Source organism: Choloepus didactylus, chromosome 2, assembly GCF_015220235.1.
Source record: "Choloepus didactylus isolate mChoDid1 chromosome 2, mChoDid1.pri, whole genome shotgun sequence".
NCBI classification, from domain to species: Eukaryota; Metazoa; Chordata; class Mammalia; order Pilosa; family Megalonychidae; genus Choloepus; species Choloepus didactylus.
The window spans coordinates 202,757,533-202,779,057 of record NC_051308.1 but is presented as its reverse complement, the minus strand read 5'-3'; the positions used below and the strand labels follow the sequence as shown (position 1 = coordinate 202,779,057).

General features: G+C 37.8%; 1 protein-coding gene and 1 pseudogene across 6 annotated transcripts in view; one reads left to right on the top strand and one right to left on the bottom strand.

The window, feature by feature from the left end:
* The window catches only part of TESK2 (testis associated actin remodelling kinase 2), a 164,001-nt gene that overhangs the window by 99,880 nt on the left and 42,596 nt on the right, over positions 1 to 21,525 (bottom strand). The window lies entirely within an intron of this gene.
* On the top strand, positions 10,946 to 11,044 carry LOC119528300 (annotated as a pseudogene).

The window sequence follows — 21,525 nt, the reverse complement described above, 5'->3', positions numbered from 1 at the left end:
GATCATTTTACAAAGAAACATTCTGACAAAATAGGCAAAGATATATCATACTTCCTTGTTTTCTTTCCCTCATTAATCTGTAATTTGTCCTCGCAAGCTGTTCTGGTTTGCTAATGCTGCCTTATACAAAATACCAGAAATGGATCGGCTTTTATAAAGGGGATTTATTTGGTTACAAAGTTACAGTCTTAAGGCCATAAAGTGTCCAAGGTAAGTCATCAACAACCGGGTACCTTCACTGGAGGATGGCCAATGGTGTTTGGAAAACCTCTGTTAGCTGGGAAGGCATGTGGCTGACGTCTGCTCCAAGCTCTGGTTTCAAAATGGCTTTCTTCCAGGACGTTCCTCTCTAGGCTGCAGCTCCTCAAAAACCTCACTCTTAGTTGCTCTTGGGGCATTTGTCCTCTCAGCTTCTCTGGAGCAAAAGTTTGCTTTCAAAGGCTGTCTTCCAAATTGTCTCTGTAAGCTGCAGCTCTTCTCTCAGCTCCTGTCCGTCCTTCAAAGTGTCTCTCTTGGCTGTCACAAGCTCGCTCCTTCTGTCTGAGCTTATATAATGCTCTAGTAAACTAATAAAGGCCCACGCTGAATGGGCAGGGCCACACCTCCATGGAAATTATCTAATCAGAGTATCACCTACAGTTGGGTGGGTCGCATCTCCATGGAAACACTCAAAGAATTGCAGTCTAATAAACACTAATACGTCTGCCCACACAAGACTGCATCAAAGAACATGGAGTTTTGGCGGACATAATACATCCAAACTGGCACAGAAGTTATCCCTATTTCAGTTGAAAGTAACTTCTCTCTTTCTCTTACCACATACAAATAAGGCCAGTCTCTTATTACACTAAATTTTATTCCAGTGCCCACTGGGATCTATGCTCTTTAATTTCTTTCTTGTGTAGAGTAGCTTCTGATTATCTTTTCTTAAATCTAAATTTAGTAGTTTATAAGAGGGCAAAAGCATATGACTACTTCATTATGTCTTCTGGACTAGTCATGCCCAAACATCTGTATATTGAAATCTGTATTTTTGCTAATTTAATTTTCCTTTATCATAGAGTTAGGGTCTCATGTTGATTTTTCAGAATTAAGAGCAATAGTAACCTAAATTATCCATCAATTTCATTTCATGGTTAGGAATACACTAAAAATTTGTTATAAATAATAACATAGCTAATATTTAGAAAGCTTACTATATACTTAATGTTCTGCTGTAACTGCTTTATGTTTATTAATTTATTTAATCCTCAAAATAATCCTATTAGAAGGGTGCTATTAATATCCCAATTTACAGCTATGGAAACTGAGGCACAGAGAAGTTGGGGGGGAAATAATAAAATCAATAAATAGACTCTGATGCAGAAAAGAAGGCTTTCATCTTCTGGTCCCTGAATACCTTTCTAGCCTCATCACAGGCCCGCCTCTACTTTACATGCACCCAACCAGACTCCAGCCAAATCCGATTTCTCCCCATTCCTACAATATTCCATTCTCTTATTCCTCTATGCTTCCACACATATCTTTTCTCCTACTTAGAATGCCCTTTCCCTCCTTGTCCACATGATAAGCTTTTTCTTATCTTTCAAGAACTCAAGGGTGACCTCCTCTAGGAAGCCTTCTCTTCAAAACAAGGTTTGGTACCAACTACTATATTCCCTAGCACCCTGTACACACTTTCATGGACCCAGCAATTATGTATGGAGCAATTTCAGGCCTTTGTTAAATGCTTTATTTTAGCAGATACTGTATTTTAACTGTATTTATTTCCTGGCTTCCACCCTAGGCAAAGAGCTCTTTTAGGGCAGGATTTCATCTTATTTATTTCTCTAGCCCCAGCACCTAGCTCGATGTCATATACCTAAGAGCTAAATCTCTGCTGAGTAAATTTATTAATGAATGAGAAAAGATAGCAAATAATTACAATGTTTATTATATGCTAGAATAGAGGTGTGGAGATCCAGGGTTCAGGCTTCCCACTCCATACTGAGAGGAAGTTATTGCACATAGTTGCCTACTTGACCATGACAGAAGTTAAAGGTTATCAGACCTCCTCAAAGGGGGAAAAACGTACAGATGGTATTGTAAACAAAGCATTAAAATCCCCCTCTCCTGATCACTGTTGATGACAAACCTTCAGACCCCTGTGTCACGAGACCCCACTGAAACTCTGTTCTCATACCCAATGGAATGTCTATCCTAAACCCTTATAAGCTGCCCCTGCACTTCCGGCTCTTGAAGAGCGCTAATTCCATTTTCCTCGGACAGCCACCACCAGGGACCTTCTCCTGTTTGTAAGTCCATATAAAACTCATGTCTGACCCTGTACTGGCATGTTCTTTGGTCTTAGTGCTGCGCCAATCCAGGCCCTTCAAGAGCTGGGTTGGAACAAGAGTTATCTGCAGAGAACTATGAGATCACAAAGGGGAAGCAATCAACCCTCTCACTCTGCTTGCTGTAAAATAATACTTAATCAGCTTTTGGTAGTACCTTTACATGTCTTCTTATACAGATATACTTCTATGCACTGGATGAATCCAAGTTGTATATACAACTTGGTGTGCTTTCATTTTTGTTTTTCTAGCTGAATTATCAATAAAGGTGAAGGGCCTTGGGAGATATTTCTTTAATATCCTACACAGCAATATGCACGCAGTAAATTATCTGTTGGTGTCCACCTAGGGCTGAGCTCAGCCCACAAGAGGGGTAGTTTATAGCATCTGCAAAATTCTTGACTAATTATTAAACCAACTTTCCACATCAGCTCTAGAGCAAATGTTGAATGTACTGAATATGACAAAAGCTACAAACGCACACTTCTGTGTGTGGACCTTAAGTATACATGTGATACAAATACTAGGGGTGGGTGACTGATGTCTCATTTTAAACATACCAGTTTACATACCCTAAAACACAGAACCTCCATCCCATGAAAGTTCCCTCTCTGAACCCCTCTGTACCTCAAAGGAGTTGCAAAACCATACAAACGCAACAGGAAAAACAATAGGAAATGTACCAAGAAGCAGTTCTGAGAGCAATAAGGCAAGGCAACAAACATCATTTTCAAAGTGCAGAGCCCTAAGAAGGATGGACAGATATCATCCTCTTTCTCCCAGATCTATCAATGCTAAACTCCTTTAAAAAGGAGTTGGGGCTAGGGAGGGAAGTTCTTCCTCTTTATTCTCTCTTTTGTAGAAACCCTGCAAAATGCTTTCAGCTCCTTATAATTTACATTTGGTGGATTTAGCGGCTTCCTTGATCTTTAGGAACCTATCTCTGACTGTTGCTTATTTATCTCTTATTCTTCTTATCTCTTTTTCTTCTTCTCCACACTCTCCCTCAAATAAAGATATTTCTCAAGGTTCTATCTTTGTTGAGCTAGTCTTCCCTATCCATACTCATTTCCTTGAATGTTTTTGACATTCAAAACATTTTCTGACAGTTAAAAATGTGCTCAATTTCTATATAAGACTGTTTTCGTGTCAGGATAGTATTGTAAAATAAAGAGTTTTCTCTATATTAATTCTTTTTTTTCCTGATGATAAATGAATCTTTTTTTTTTAATTACAGAAGTTGTAGGTTTACCAAAAAAGCATGAATAAAATACAAAATTCCCATATATCACCCTATTATTAACACCTTGCATTAGTGTGGTACATTTGTTACAAATGCTGAAAGAACATTTTTATTAACTATTATATTAAGGTTCACTGTGTTGTACAGTCTTATGGTTTTGCTATATATATATATACACACACATACACATACACATAAATTGTTCTTTAACCCCATTTTTCAATGGGTAACCCCATTCAAAGGTTACCTCAACACTCTGACTACCTGGGGCAGTTCAATTTTAAAGTGGCTGGTTTGACAGGAGGAGGCAGGCAGGCACACAAACACACACACACATACAGTCACATGTCTTTTGCTCATAGATGTTTTCTGGTTTAGGGATGCTTCACATGACTCTCTGAATTCAGTACGTTGTCTTCCAAAAGGCCTTGAACTAAACTGACACCTCAGTCAGAGCAAAAACACTGAATAATCCAGAAATGCCTTATTAGGATTTCTCCTAACCTTTACCTTCAGGAAGAACACATTTAATCTCACCCCATCCTCACTGTCCCATTCTTAGCCATTTTACAAAAGCTGTTTTATCCACCCCCAAGACTACAGAGCGTAACTATTTTCTGACAATGGTTATTAAAACATGCACACATTGAGTCTTGTTAGAACAAGATCACATGCAGTGTTGATGATAATACATTTTCCAATGAGGTCTCAAAGAGGAATACAGAGAAGAACAAACAATCATGAAATAATATACAGAGTTTGAAAAATATCCTTCAGGTATCTGTAGATTCAGGCTGAAACCTTTATCATATTTAAAAGTGAAAAGATTCATTCTCTTACAAATCTCACAAGTTGCCATTTGGTAGGTTAAAACTATTAGTCGATTTTTGGTACAGTTGAGGCACTGAGTCCATTGTAGAAGCACTAGCATTTTGAGACCCAGCGTCTCAGTTCCCAGAAAAAGCAACCAAACAGAAAACACAAAACCTTTACCTTCCCAAGCGCACACACACACACACATCCTAGAGCAAAATAACATTCACTTACTAAAACGTTCCCTTTACTTTCCCTATACCACAACTGTTAATACTCTTACAAATTAAGAGTTTGCGTGACAAACTCCAGGTGTGCTAAATAATAAATGTATTACCATGAACATGAATAAATCAATTTTTCAGTACTAAGCAGATGGCAGATATCTGGCTCTTTTAGTTTCTAAGTTTACTGTTTCTTACAGCTTGGCATTTTCAGACATGGCACTACTAATTTAGGAACATATACCAGGGGAGAAAAGTGGGAACCACAGCTTCTATTCTAATATAACTAGTTAAGTATTTGCAGCACAAAATAAATCAGGTTGAACTCTATAAGAAAATCAGTACATAAACAACATCTCATCTCATGAAGAATAGCATAAATATGTAAAAAATAATAACAGTCTATTTTTCTGTTGTATACTGGATCAAAATTAGATGCACTCTTCCATTCATCAATTAGGTAGATAAGAATTCAATTCCTAGCTGCACCATTTACTTGTGGTATATATGACAAGATATTACCTCATTTCCCTCATTTATGTAATAGAAGTGCAACCAGCTAATTTACAATATTGCTGTGAGGGTTAAACAAGATAAAGTATACCAGGTCATCCTACAGTGTCCGGCACAAAGAAAGACTCAAAACATCTTAGCTACATATATAATAGAAGCAATAATAACTAGCCCTTATATAGGGTTATTATGTGCTAGGCAGTATTCTAAGTGCTTTACATATATTAACTCAGTATATCTTCTCAACAACTCCATGAGGTAGTTACTATTACTATACCCATTTTATAGATGAGGAAACTAAGGCACAGAAGTCAAGTAACTTGCCAGAAAGTTTATAAGTGGTAGAGCCAGGATTCAAACCCAGGGAGTCTAGCTTGACAGTGTCTCTCTGCTAGGTTGCCTCTCAATGTATTCTCATACTCTCTCCCTCTCTTTATATACATACACATAGTTTTTTTTCCTCATGTAACAATTATTTACTGAGTGCTATCTATGTGGCAGAGTCTGTGCTAGCTACTGAAGATACAGAGATGAAAAACATGGAGTTTATACCTAATAGAGAAAGGCAAACATGTAAACAAATGCCATAAAATGTATCACTGCTCTGATAGAAGTCTACATGGTATACAAGAGGCAAAAAGAGGGGATGGTCAATCATGCTTATGAAAAATATAATGGTAAAAAAAAAAAAGGTACCTGATTTCCCATACCAACAAAAATGAAATCACATCTTAAAAAAAAAAAAAAAGTAGGCTGATCTAAGATCAAAATTTCAACTTCTCCTGAAAAAGAAAGAGGAAATAACAACATCAAAAATAATAAAAACTACCATTCACTTGATGTACTAGGCATTGCACAAGATGCCCTATGTTTCCTTTGATTCTTGCAACGCTACAAGGTGGGCATTGTTATAGAGGATACGGTGAAAAGAATACAAACTGTCCTCATCATAGGTTCAAATTTCTTCAAGTCTCTCTCTTTCACCCACACACTAACACACAGATGTGCATGCATGCACCATATGGTTCTCCTACCTCCCTTACTACTGCTATTGAGGTTCCTTTGCCAGCTCTTCCTTTCTCTCCTTAATCTTTAAAAGGTAGAGTTCCTCAATGCTTGGGCCCAAGCCCTCTTCTATTCTTAGTCTATTTACAGCCCCTAAAATCTCATTCCTACTCTTCAGTTTTGCTATGCTGAGGGCTCTAAAAATCTACATTTCCAGGCCACATCTGTCTCCTGACCTCCCAATAGTCATAAGCAACTGCTTACTGATAATCTCCATGTGTATGTCACATAAGCACCTCACGCTCCAGTCTAAACCTGAACTCATCAAATGTGCTTCTCCTTCAGGGTTCCCCCTATATTCCAAATATCCAGCTGCTCAGGAAATCTTTGATTCCTCCTTCCCCATCACTATCACAATCAAATACTACAGACCCTACTTTCTAAATACCTCTCAACTTTTTACAAACATATTTAAGTTGGTAAATTTAAAAAAAAAAACATGTTTAATATTGCAAATCATTTTGCTCTTTTCCATCCCCACTGCTATCCCCTTTGTCCAAGCCATACGACATCATCTTTCACCTAATCCATTGCCAAACTGAATCTATTCTAACTTTCTACAATTAATTAGGTATCCTGCAGTCAATGGTCTTTTCATAAAGCATATTATAACACATTATCCCCTGCTTAAAAGCAAGTCCCTTAAGATAAAATCCAAAATCTTTAACATAGATGATAAGGTCCTCAACAATTAACCCCTACTGACCTCTGCAACATCATTTCATTTTTTACAATATTCCCTTAACACTCTACTCTAGCCATTCTGGGCTCTTCTCAAATCTTCAATTGTTCCTCAGACATTCTCACCTTTAGGCTTATGAATAAATAGGCTGTTCCTTCTATCTGGTATACTCATATCCAACCTGTTCTTTGGCCTCACCCTTGATGTCTCAGCTTAAACGCCACTTTCTCAGAAAGACCATCCTTTCCCCCTAAATTAGATTATAGCATTTTTGTATTCCCACTAGAATCTGTGTGTGGCAACAGATCCTAAATTGACCTCCTTGGTCCCCGCCTCCCAAGGTTCATGCCCTGTGTAATCTTCTCTCCTTGAGCATGGGCAGGATCTGTGACTTACTTCTAAGCAATACAATATGGCAAGGAGACTGTAACCTAAATTTTAAAAAAAAAATTTAATTTAACCGCAACTAAATGTAATGATGCTACATAAGAGTGCAACCATTTTGCCAGGAGACTGCCTTGCTTGCAAGATGCCATGTTGTATGTTGCCATATGTGGAGTGCTGCATGGAAAGGAACTGAGGGCAGCCTCAGTCCTCCAGCCAGCAAAAACCTGAAGCCCTCAGTTTGGCAGACTGCAAGGAACTGAATGTTGCCAACACCTACATGAGTTTGGTAGTTGATCCTTCCCCACTTGAGCCTCACATAAGACAGTATCCCTGGGCAACACCTTAATTGCAGCTTGGTGAGTCCCTGAAGCAGGGAACCCAGCTAAGTCATACCTGGACTCTAGACCCACACAAACTGAAAGAATAAATGGTGTTCTTTTAAGCTGCTAAGTTTGTGGTAATATTGTTAAGTAGCAATGTACCCTTTGTGCTGCACTCATTACTCTTGTAATTACTTAATACTGGTATTTACCATTAGATTGTAAGCACCACAAGGACATGAATAAACAAGTCTTGATCACCGCTCTATCTCAGCACTTAGTTGCAGTGCCTAGCAATAGAAGGCTGTCAATAAATGGAATGAAATAATAAACACCTACTCTGTGCCAGGCATAGTACTATATTTTGGGGAAACAAAGGTAAATATAACACGGTCCCTGTTCCTCACTGAGCTTAGAAATAAGTATGATGACAGACACTGTCAGATAATTTCAACAGAATATGATAGAGGTAACATAGGTTTCTGGGAGAACAAATACGGCCATTTAACTCAGAATGCAAAAGACCAGGGAAGGGACTGGAGAAAATCTTTTCCCCAACAGCAGAAAAACAAACAAGGCTTTTTCTTGTGACTAAATAAATACTGCTAACACCACCCTCTCAGGGTTGATTTCACCATCAATAACAACGTCAGAATATAATCTGCTTGCAAAGTGACAGAGTATTTTGGTACGGTAGGTTTAAAAACAAGCAGCCGTACCTATTGTGTTGTAGGAAGACATTAAACAAGTATTAAACAAGCTGTTAACAAAATAATCTGTTGCTTCACAAGAAATGCAGTTATTCTTATCAAGGAGTATTTTGGAATTCTTGAGAGATTAACTATGTGATCAAAATTTACATTGGTCAGGTAACATAATCACATATATGAAAATCCTAAAATCTACACACAAAAAAACTACCAAAACTAATAAAGTAGTCACCAGGATTGCAGGACACAAGATCAATATACAAAAATCAATTATATTTCTATACACTAGCAATAAACAGGCTGAAAATGAAAGCAAGAAAACAATTCCATTTACAACAGCATCAAAAATAAATACTTAGTAATACATTTAATAAAAGATGTGCAAGACTTACCCAAAGAAACTGGTGATGGTAATACAACATTATGAATGTAATTAACACCAATGAACTGAATACTTAAAAGTGGTTAAAATGCTAAATGTTATGCTCTATAAATATTAACACAACAAAATTTATTGAAAATGTGTTGAAAGAAATCAATGAAGACCTAAATAAATGGAAAGACATCCCATGTTCATGGATCAAAAGATTAAATGTTAAGATGGTAATACTCCCCAAATTGATCTACAGATTCAACACAATCCAAAATCTCAGCTGTCCCTTTTTTTGCCGAAATTGAAAAGTTGATCTTAAAATTCATATAGAAATGCAAGAGACCCAGAGTAGCCAAAACAATCCTGGAAAAGAAGAACAAAGTTGGAAAACTCACACTTTCTGATTTCAAATCTACTACAAAAATATGTGATACTGGCATTATAAATACAAATTAATGTAACAGAATTGAGAGTCCAGAAATAAATTCTTATGTTTATGGCCAACTGATTTTCAACAAGGGTACCAATACAATTCAATAGGGGAAAGAGTAGTCTTTTCAACAAATGGTTCCAGAACAAAAAAAAAAATCCACATGCAAAAAATTGAAGTCAGATCTCTACTTCACACCGTATACAAAAATGAACTCAAAATGTATCAAAGACTTATATTAAATCCTTGGAACCTGGAAGTAGGTAAAGGTTTAATAGATATTAATAGACCACATGAAAAGCACAAGCAACAAAAGCAAAAACAATTAAAATGGACTTCATCAAAATTAAAAACTTTTATGTTTCAAAGGATATTACCAAGAAGTAAAAAGATAACCAAAGAATAGGAGAAAATATTTGCAAATCATATATCTGATAAGGCAGTAGTATCCAGAATACATAAAGAACTCAAACTCGACAATAAAAAGGCAAATAACCCAATTAAAAACTGGACAAAGGATCTGATTAGATATTTCTCCAAAGAAGATAAACAAATGACCAAAAGCACATGAAAAGAAGTTCAACATGATTAGTCATTATGAAAATACAAACCAAAATCAAAAGATGCCACTTCATACCCACCAAGATGGCAATAATAATAATTTTTTAACGGAAAATAAGTGTTGGCAAAGATATGGAAAGCTTGGAACTCTCACTCACTGCTGACAGGAATTTAAAATGGTTGGTCATTTTGGAATACCATTTGACAGTTTCCAAAAAAGTTAAATACAGACTTACCATATGATGCAGTATTTCTACTTCCAAGAGAACTGAAAACCTATGTCCATACAAAAACTTGTTCATAAATGTTCATAGCAGCGTTATTCATAATAGCCACAAAGTGGAAACAACCTAAGTATCCCTAAATAGATAAATAAAATGTGGTATGAACATACAATGGAATATTATTCAGTCATAAAAAGGAATGAAGTACTGATACACACTACAACATGGATGAACTCTGAAAACATTATACTAAATGAAAGAAGCCAGTCACAAGTCATGTGTTTTATGACTCCATTTATAGTAAATGTCTAGAATAGGCAAATCCATCAAGACAAAGTAGATTAGTGGTTGCTAAGGGCTGGTGGAGGAGGGGGATGAGGAGTGACTATTAATGTGTTTCTTCTCAGAATTATGAAAATATTCTAATCTTAGGTAATGGTTATGACTGCACAACTTTGTGAATATATTAAAAGCCACTGAATTATACACTTTAAAAGAGAGAATTTTATGGAATGTGAATTATATCTCAGTAAGCTTGTTATTAAAAAGAGAGAGAAAAAAATTTACATCGATATTTTATTCTGGAATGGGATTGCAGGTTTTACGTTTTCACAATTCATACTGAAACAAAAAGTTATCTCATGTGTAATAGAGTACTTGAGTTACCTCAAGATTGGAACAATCATCTTCCTAGAAAGTCTGCCTGTCATATGCCCAAACAAAACAAGGACCAAATAGGATGTAAGCCCTTTCTACTGTATCCCTACAGAAGTACTCTTAATCTGAAACAGCAAACAGGTTGTCAGCCACTGCTACACTGCAGTTGGATACATTCTCCACTTACCAGAGGGTGAGAGGCTGAGGCCAATATACCATTTGGTCATAGCTTTTTTTCTTATTCTATAAATGTACACACAGATATATATGTATCACCTCCACTTACACATACTTCAATTCTTCCCTAAACAGACCTCATTAACATCCAAAACGTTTCAAGTCATTTTCCTAGAAACAATTAGTCCTAGTGTCTGTTTCATGGTTAAAAAATAAATAAAATAAAAGGTCATGCTCACTTTGGCAGAACATGTACTAAAATTGGAAAGAGAAGATTAGCATGGCCACTGAGCAAGAAGGACACACAAATTCATGAAGAACTCCATATTTTTTCTGGGAAGTTGATGCTAACTTGTACAGAATCTCTATTTAGGCTGATGGTAAAGGTTTGGAAATGGATGGTGGTGATGGAAGCACATAACTATGAGGGTAATCAACGGCACAGAACTATACAGGGGAAGGTGGTTAAAAGAAGAAACTGTAGGATGAATATATTACAAGAATAAAAATTAAAGGCTAGAACATGGGATTATACAACACAGTGAACCCTATTGTAGATGACGGACTAGAGTTAATCGTATAAGTGTAAGAATGTACCTTCATGAATTATAAGTTTCCAACTGCAATTTAACAAGTAGTTAAAGAGCAAACTTCAAAGACTTTCATGAATTATAGCAAATATACGATACTGACACAGGTGGTAATAATAGGGTAGTATGTGGGGAAAAAATACACCTAATGTAAATAACAGATTATGGACAGAACTATTTTAATGGTATTTCATCAACTGTAACAAAGGTAACTACTGTAAAAAAAAAACAGAAAAATTATTTTTTTTAAAGTGCTATCATCAATTGAAACAAATGTTCCACATCAATGTAAGGTATTGGTGGTGGGGTGGTATACAGGAATCCTGTATTTTATGCATGATTATTTTGTAAACTCACAACTTGTCTAATAATAAAAAATTAAATAATAGGTTAATAGTCAAAGGAAAATATTAAAACTTCAAAAATGGCTTTAAATGTAAACTCAACCTAATATGCTTCTAAAAGCACATTTTTCCCAAATGTATAGATCATAGACTACTTCCATCTTTTCTTATGCCTCTGGGCCAGTTTTTCAACCTCAGCACTAAGGACATAGTAGGCCAGATAATTCTTTGTTGTGGGGGCTATTCTGTTCACTGCAGGATGTTTGGCAGCATACTTGGCCTGTGCCCACTAGATGCTAGTAGTACCCGCCCCCACACCCACCCAGTTGCAACAACCAAAAACATCTTCAGGCATTGCCAAATGTACCATGGGGGACAAAACTGTACCTAACTGAGAACCACTGCTCTAGTCCATCAGGTTCAATTATTTCCAGCAAATTACCTAAACTCATCACTAATCTTAAGAATAAACAGATTTTTGTGAAATATACTAGTGGCTAAATAAACCTAAAAATAAGTTTTTTCAGTTTTTGCTTTGATTTTTTGTTTGTTTTTTAATTAACCTATTACTGGAACTATTACAAAACTAATCTTTTAAATACATTTTTAAGGTATTCATATATATTCCTGTTCTAGTTTGCTAATGCTGCCGGGATGCAAAACACCAGAGATGGATTGGCTTTTATAAAAGGGAGTTTACTTGGTTACACAGTTACAGTCTTAAGGCCATAAAGTGTCCAAGGTAACACATCAGCAATCAGGTACCTTCACTGGAGGATGGCCAATGGTGTCCGGAAAACCTCTGTTAACTGGGAAGGCACGTGGCTGGCGTCTGCTCCAAAGTTCTGGTTTCAAAATGGCTTTCTCCCAAGATGTTCCTCTCTAGGCTGCAGTTCCTCAAAAATGTCACTCTTAGTTGCACTTGGGATATTTGTCCTCTCTCAGCCTCTCTGGAGCAAGAATCTGCTTTCAATGACCGTCTTCAAACTGTCTCTCATCTGCAGCTCCTGTGCTTTCTTCAAAGTGTCCCTCTTGGTTGTAGCTCCTCTTCAAAATATCACTCACAGCTGCACTGAGCTCCCTTTGCCCATCAGCTCATTTATATGGCTCCACTGATCAAGGCCCTCCCAATGGCGAGCCAATACTCCATGGAAATTATCCAATTAGAGTCATCACCCACAGTTGGGTGGGGCACAGCTCCACAGAAATACTCAATCTAATCCACACTGATAATTTCTCAATGTAATCAACACTGATAACATCTGCCCCACAAGATTGCATCAAAGAATATGGTTTTTTCTGGGGGACATAATACATTCAAACTGGCACAATTCCCAAACATACAGTATAGGGAAAAAAAAAGAGCTATGCTTCATTACTAATGAATTTAGATGTCCTTTTACACATACCTTTCCTAGAATAACAAGACAGCTTTACTCTCTCCCTTTCTCTACCCACACTTCTCTCTCTCTCTCTCTCTCTCTCTCTCTCTCTCTCTCTCTCTCTCTCTCTCTCTCTCTCCCTTTCTCCCGCCTCTCCATCACTCCTTTCCCCTCTCCTCTCTCTCTTACCTTGTAATCCACAATTATAGGTATTAAAAGGTATTGGAAGGGAACTTTACGTTCAAAACTTTCTACTTCCATCATGGTAATCTGTGGAACACAGATAATTAACTGCAACCTAAAATGCATGTCACCCAATAACAATTTAATCGTTATTTGAGGTCCGAGCAGATTTACAATCCACAATGATAGCCCTAGCTTAACTGATAAAATGGCCAGATTGGTTAATTTAAGAAATGTGCTGCATCTCTGACAGTCACATCCTAGGGAAACCCAAGTACATTCCAATCAACTTGTTAAACACACATTTTTAAAGCTATACAACAAAATAAGATGGCTTAGGACAAGAACATTTTAAAAAAATAATTTTTGGCAAAAAAAAAAGGAAAATTATTCTAATTGTAATTTATGGGGGCAACTGATCTACACAGTGAAAGAGGAAAATCATGAGGACTTCGCTAGTCACGGTTTTTCATGTTTTATAAAACATAGCCTGGTAGCTTTGTTACTTAGTAGAGCCAAACTTCAGAACTAAATGAAGAAAAGTATAAACTGAACAGACAACATAACTAATGTCTACTTTTAAGATACTAACCAGAGGACCCTAAATTCTTTTAAAGGAATATAAATAAGCTACATGAATCCACAATCTTCAATATAAAGTCATCTACCAACCGATATTTCTTTTGCTATACAGGGCAACTAGAACTCCTTAAGTTACCTGTATAATTTGTATCTCCCACATCAGAAGTCAAAGATTTCTTTATATTGCCGTTAATATACTTACTTAGACTGAACTTCAACACCCTGTAATCATCTATACCCTGTAATCAAAGATAAAAACTATCACTTAGCTGAGCACTATAGATTTATTAGACTAGGGATTAGCAAATTTTTTTCTGTAAAGGGTTAGATAGTAATTTAGGCTTTGTGGTCATATGGTCTCTGTTTTAACTACTCAACTCTACCATTATAGCATGAAAGCAACTATAGAAAATACATTATTAAACAGACATGGCATGTACCAATGAAATTTTTTTACAAAAACAAATGGCGGAGAGGCAGGGCAAGATGGCAGACTGGTAAGCTGTATGTTTTAGTTACTCCTCCAGGAAAGTAGGTAGAAAGCCAGGAACTGCGTGGACTGGACACCACAGAGCAATCTGACTTTGGGCATACTTCATACAACACTCATGAAAACGTGGAACTGCTGAGATCAGCAAAATCTGTAAGTTTTTGCAGCCAGGGGACCCGCGCCCCTCCCTGCCAGGCTCAGTCCCGGGGGAGGAGGGGCTGTCAGCTCCGGGAAGGAGAAGGGAGAACTGCAGTGGCAGCCCTTATCGGAAACTCATTCTACTGATTCAAACTCCAACCATAGATAGACTGAGACCAGACACCAGACAATCTGAGAGCAGCCAGCCCAGCAGAGAGGAGACAGGCATAGAAAAAAAACAACACGGAAAACTCCAAAATAAAAGCGGAGGATTTTTGGAGTTCTGGTGAACATAGAAAGGGGAAGGGCCCTGAGGCGCATATGCAAATCACGAAGAAAAGCTAATCTCTCTGCCCTGTGGACCTTTCCTTAATGGCCCTGGTTGCTTTGTCTCTTAGCATTTCAATAACCCATTAGATCTCTGAGGAGGGCCCGTTTTTTTTTTTTTGTTTTTTTTTTTTTTTTAAATCCTTTTTTCTTTTTCTAAAACAATTACTCTAAGAAGCCCAATACAGAAAGCTTCAAAGACTTGCTATTTGGGCAGGTCAAGTCAAGAGCAGAACTAGGAGAGCTCTGAGACAAAACGCAATAATCCAGTGGCTGAGAAAATTCACTAAACACCACAACTTCCCAAGAAAAGGGGGGTGTCCGCTCACAGCCATCATCCTGGTGGACAGGAAACACTCCTGCCCATCGCCAGCCCCATAGCCCAGAACTGCCCCAGACAACCCAGTGTGACAGAAGTGCTTCAAATAACAGGCACACACCACAAAACTGGGCGTGGACATTAGCCTTCCCTTCAACCTCAGCTGATTGTCCCAGAGTTGGGAAGGTAGAGCAGTGTGAATTAACAAAGCCCCATTCAGCCATCATTTCAGCAGACTGGGAGCCTCCCTACACAGCCCAGCAGCCCAGAACTGCCCTGGGGGGACAGCACTCACCTGTGACATAGCACAGTCATCCCTCAACAGAGGACCTGGGATGCACGGCCTGGAAGAGGGGCCCACTTGCAAGTCTCAGGAGCCATACGCCAATACCAAGGACTTGTGGGTCAGTGGCAGAGACAAACTATGGCAGGACTGAACTGAAGGATTAGACTATTGCAGCAGCTTTAAAACTCTAGGATCACCAGGGAGATTTGATTGTTAGAGCCACCCCCCCCTCCCTGACTGCCCAGAAACATGCCCCACATACAGGGCAGGCAACACCAACTACACACGCAAGCTTGGCACACCAATTGGACCCCACAAGACTCACTCCCCCACTCACCAAAAAGGCTAAGCAGGGGAGAACTGGCTTGTGGAGAACAGGTGGCTCGTGGACGCCACCTGCTGGTTAGTTAGAGAAAGTGTACTCCACGAAGCTGTAGATCTGATAAATGAGAGATAAGGACTTCAATTGGTCTACAAATCCTAAAAGAACCCTATCAAGTTCAGCAAATGCCACGAGGCCAAAAACAACAGAAAATTATAAAGCATATGAAAAAACCAGACGATATGGATAACCCAAGCCCAAGCACCCAAATCAAAAGACCAGAAGAGACACAGCACCTAGAGCAGCTACTCAAAGAACTAAAGATGAACAATGAGACCACAGTACGGGAGATAAAGGAAATCAAGAAGACCCTAGAAGAGCATAAAGAAGACATTGCAAGACTAAATAACAAAATGGATGCTCTTATGGAAATTAAAGAAACTGTTGACCAAATTAAAAAGATTCTGGACACTCATAGTACAAGACTAGAGGAAGTTGAACAACGAATCAGTGACCTGGAAGATGACAGAATGGAAAATGAAAGCATAAAAGAAAGAATGGGGAAAAAAATTGAAAAAATCAAAATGGACCTCAGGGATATGATAGATAATAAGAAACGTCCAAATATAAGACTCATTGGTGTCCCAGAAGGGGAAGAAAAGGGTAAAGGTCTAGGAAGAGTATTCAAAGAAATTGTTGGGGAAAACTTCCCAAATCTTCTAAACAACATAAATACACAAATCATAAATGCTCAGCGAACTCCAAATAGAATAAATCCAAATAAACCCACTCCGAGACATATACTGATCACACTATCAAACACAGAAGAGAAGGAGCAAGTTCTGAAAGCAGCAAGAGAAAAGCAATTCACCACATACAAAGGAAACAGCATAAGACTAAGTAGTGACTACTCAGCAGCCACCATGGAGGCAAGAAGGCAGTGGCACGATATATTTAAAATTCTGAGTGAGAAAAATTTCCAGCCAAGAATACTTTATCCAGCAAAGCTCTCCTTCAAATTTGAGGGAGAGCTTAAATTTTTCACAGACAAACAAATGCTGAGAGAATTTGCTAACAAGAGACCTGCCCTACTGGAGATACTCAAGGGAGCCCTACAGACAGAGAAACAAAGAAAGGACAGAGAGACTTGGAGAAAGGTTCAGTACTAAAGAGATTCGGTATGGGTACAATAAAGGATATTAATAGACAGAGGGGAAAAAATATGACAAACATAAACCAAAGGATAAGATGGCGGATTCAAGAAATGCCTTCACGGTTATAACGTTGAATGTAAATGGATTAAACTCCCCAATTAAAAGATATAGATTCGCAGAATGGATCAAAAAAAATGAGCCATCAATATGTTGCATACAAGAGACTCATCTTAGACACAGGGACACAAAGAAACTGAAAGTGAAAGGATGGAAAAAAATATTTCATGCAAGCTACAGCCAAAAGAAAGCAGGTGTAGCAATATTAATCTCAGATAAAATAGACTTCAAATGCAGGGATGTTTTGAGAGACAAAGAAGGCCACTACGTACTAATAAAAGGGGCAATTCAGCAAGAAGAAATAACAATCGTAAATGTCTATGCACCCAGTCAAGGTGCCACAAAATACATGAGACAAACGCTGGCAAAACTAAAGGAAGCAATTGATGTTTCCACAATAATTGTGGGAGACTTCAACACATCACTCTCTCCTATAGATAGATCAACCAGACAGAAGACCAATAAGGAAATTAAAAACCTAAACAATCTGATAAATGAATTAGATTTAACAGACATATACAGGACATTACATCCCAAAGCACCAGGATACACATACTTTTCTAGTGCTCATGGAACTTTCTCCAGAATAGATCATATGCTGGGACATAAAACAAGCCTCAATAAATTTAAAAAGATTGAAATTATTCAAAGCACATTCTCTGACCACAATGGAATACAATTAGAAGTCAATAACCATCAGAGACTTAGAAAATTCACAAATACCTGGAGGTTAAACAACACACTCCTAAACAATCAGTGGGTTAAAGAAGAAATAGCAAGAGAAATTGCTAAATATAGAGAGATGAATGAAAATGAGAACACAACATACCAAAACCTATGGGATGCAGCAAAAGCAGTGCTAAGGGGGAAATTTATAGCACTAAACGCATATACTAAAAAGGAAGAAAGAGTCAAAATCAAAGAACTAATGGATCAACTGAAGAAGCTAGAAAATGAACAGCAAACCAATCCTAAACCAAGTAGAAGAAAAGAAATAACAAGGATTAAAGCAGAAATAAATGACATAGAGAACAAAAAAACAATAGAGAGGATAAATATCACCAAAAGTTGGTTCTTTGAGAAGATCAACAAGATTGACAAGCCCCTAGCTAGACTGACAAGATCAAAAAGAGAGAAGACCCATATAAACAAAATAATGAATGAAAAAGGTGACATAACTGCAGATCCTGAAGAAATTAAAAAAATTATAAGAGGATACTATGAACAACTGTATGGCAACAAACTGGATAATGTAGAGGAAATGGACAATTTCCTGGAAACATATGAACAACCTAGACTGACCAGAGAAGAAATAGAAGACCTCAACCAACCCATCACAAGCAAAGAGATCCAATCAGTCATCAAAAATCTTCCCACAAATAAATGCCCAGGGCCACATGGCTTCACAGGGGAATTCTACCAAACTTTCCAGAAAGAACTGACACCAATCTTACTCAAACTCTTTCAAAACATTGAAGAAAATGGAACACTACCTAACTCATTTTATGAAGCTAACATCAATCTAATACCAAAACCAGGCAAAGATGTTACAAAAAAGGAAAACTACCGGCCAATCTCCCTAATGAATATAGATGCAAAAATCCTCAACAAAATACTTGCAAATCGAATCCAAAGACACATTAAAAAAATCATACACCATGACCAAGTGGGGTTTATTCCAGGCATGCAAGGATGGTTCAACATAAGAAAATCAATCAATGTATTACAACACATTAACAAGTCAAAAGGGAAAAATCAATTGATCATCTCAATAGATGCTGAAAAAGCATTTGACAAAATCCAACATCCCTTTTTGATAAAAACACTTCAAAAGGTAGGAATTGAAGGAAACTTCCTCAACATGATAAAGAGCATATATGAAAAACCCACAGCCAGCATAGTACTCAATGGAGAGAGACTGAAAGCCTTCCCTCTAAGATCAGGAACAAGACAAGGATGCCCGCTATCACCACTGTTATTCAACATTGTGCTGGAAGTGCTAGCCAGGGCAATCCGGCAAGACAAAGAAATAAAAGGCATCCAAATTGGAAAAGAAGAAGTAAAACTGTCATTGTTTGCAGATGATATGATCTTATATCTAGAAAACCCTGAGAAATCGATGATACAGCTACTAGAGCTAATAAACAAATTTAGCAAAGTAGCGGGATACAAGGTTAATGCACATAAGTCAGTAATGTTTCTATATGCTAGAAATGAACAAACTGAAGAGACACTCAAGAAAAAGATACCATTTTCAATAGCAACTAAAAAAATCAAGTACCTAGGAATCAACTTAACCAAAGATGTAAAAGACCTATACAAAGAAAACTACATAACTCTACTAAAAGAAATAGAAGGGGACCTTAAAAGATGGAAAAATATTCCATGTTCATGGATAGGAAGGCTAAATGTCATTAAGATGTCAATTCTACCCAAACTCATCTACAGATTCAATGCAATCCCAATCAAAATTCCAACAACCTACTTTGCAGACTTGGAAAAGCTAGTTATCAAATTTATTTGGAAAGGGAAGATGCCTCGAATTGCTAAAGACACTCTAAAAAAGAAAAACGAAGTGGGAGGACTTACACTCCCTGACTTTGAAGCTTATTATAAAGCCACAGTTGCCAAAACAGCATGGTACTGGCACAAAGATAGACATATAGATCAATGGAATCGAATTGAGAATTCGGAGACAGACCCTCAGATCTATGGCCGACTGATCTTTGATAAGGCCCCCAAAGTCACTGAACTGAGTCATAATGGTCTTTTCAACAAATGGGGCTGGGAGAGTTGGATATCCATATCCAAAAGAATGAAAGAGGACCCCTACCTCACCCCCTACACAAAAATTAACTCAAAATGGACCAAAGATCTCAATATAAAAGAAAGTACCATAAAACTCCTAGAAGATAATGTAGGAAAACATCTTCAAGACCTTGTATTAGGCGGCCACTTCCTAGACTTTACACCCAAAGCACAAGCAACAAAAGAAAAAATAGATAAATGGGAACTCCTCAAGCTTAGAAGTTTCTGCACCTCAAAGGAATTTCTCAAAAAGGTAAAGAGGCAGCCAACTCAATGGGAAAAAATTTTTGGAAACCATGTATCTGACAAAAGACTGATATCTTGCATATATAAAGAAATCCTACAACTCAATGACAATAGTACAGTCGGCCCAATTATAAAATGGGCAAAAGATATGAAAAGACAGTTCTCTGAAGAGGAAATACAAATGGCCAAGAAACACATGAAAAAATGTTCAGCTTCACTAGCTATTAGAGAGATGCAAATTAAGACCACAATGAGATACCATCTAACACCGGTTAGAATGGCTGCCATTAAACAAACAGGAAACTACAAATGCTGGAGGGGATGTGGAGAAATTGGAACTCTTATTCACTGTTGGTGGGACTGTATAATGGTTCAGCCACTCTGGAAGTCAGTCTGGCAGTTCCTTAGAAAACTAGATATAGAGTTACCATTCGATCCAGCGATTGCACTTCTCGGTATATACCCGGAAGATCGGAAAGCAGTGACACGAACAGATATCTGCACGCCAATGTTCATAGCAGCATTATTCACAATTGCCAAAAGATGGAAACAACCCAAATGTCCTTCAACAGATGAGTGGATAAATAAAATGTGGTATATACACACGATGGAATACTACGCAGCAGTAAGAAGGAACGATCTCGTGAAACATATGACAACATGGATGAACCTTGAAGACATAATGCTGAGCGAAATAAACCAGGCACAAAAAGAGAAATATTATATGCTACCACTAATGTGAACTTTGAAAAATGTAAAACAAATGGCTTATAATGTAGAATGTAGGGGAACTAGCAATAGAGAGCAATTAAGGAAGGGGGAACAATAATCCAAGAAGAACAGATAAGCTATTTAACGTTCTGGGGATGCCCAGGAATGACTATGGTCTGTTAATTTCTGATGGATATAGTAGGAGCAAGTTCACAGAAATGTTGCTATATTAGGTAACTTTCTTGGGGTAAAGTAGGAACATGTTGGAAGTTAAGCAGTTATCTTAGGTTAGTTGTCTTTTTCTTACTCCCTTGTTATGGTCTCTTTGAAATGTTCTTTTATTGTATGTTTGTTTTCTTTTTAACTTTTTTTTCATACAGTTGATTTAAAAAAGAAGGGAAAGTTAAAAAAAAAAAAAAAAAAACAAGGAAAAAAAAAAGATGCAGTGCCCCCTTGAGGAGCCTGTGGAGAATGCAGGGGTATTCGCCTACCCCACCTCCATGGTTGCTAACATGACCACAGACATAGGGGACTGGTGGTTTGATGGGTTGAGCCCTCTACCACAGGTTTTACCCTTGGGAAGACGGTTGCTGCAAAGGAGAGGCTAGGCCTCCCTATGGTTGTGCCTAAGAGCCTCCTCCCGAATGCCTCTTTGTTGCTCAGATGTGGCCCTGTCTCTCTAGCTAAGCCAACTTGAAAGGTGAAATCACTGCCCTCCCCCCTACATGGGATCAGACACCCAGGGGAGTGAATCTCCCTGGCAACGTGGAATATGACTCCCGGGGAGGAATGTAGACCCGACATCGTGGGACGG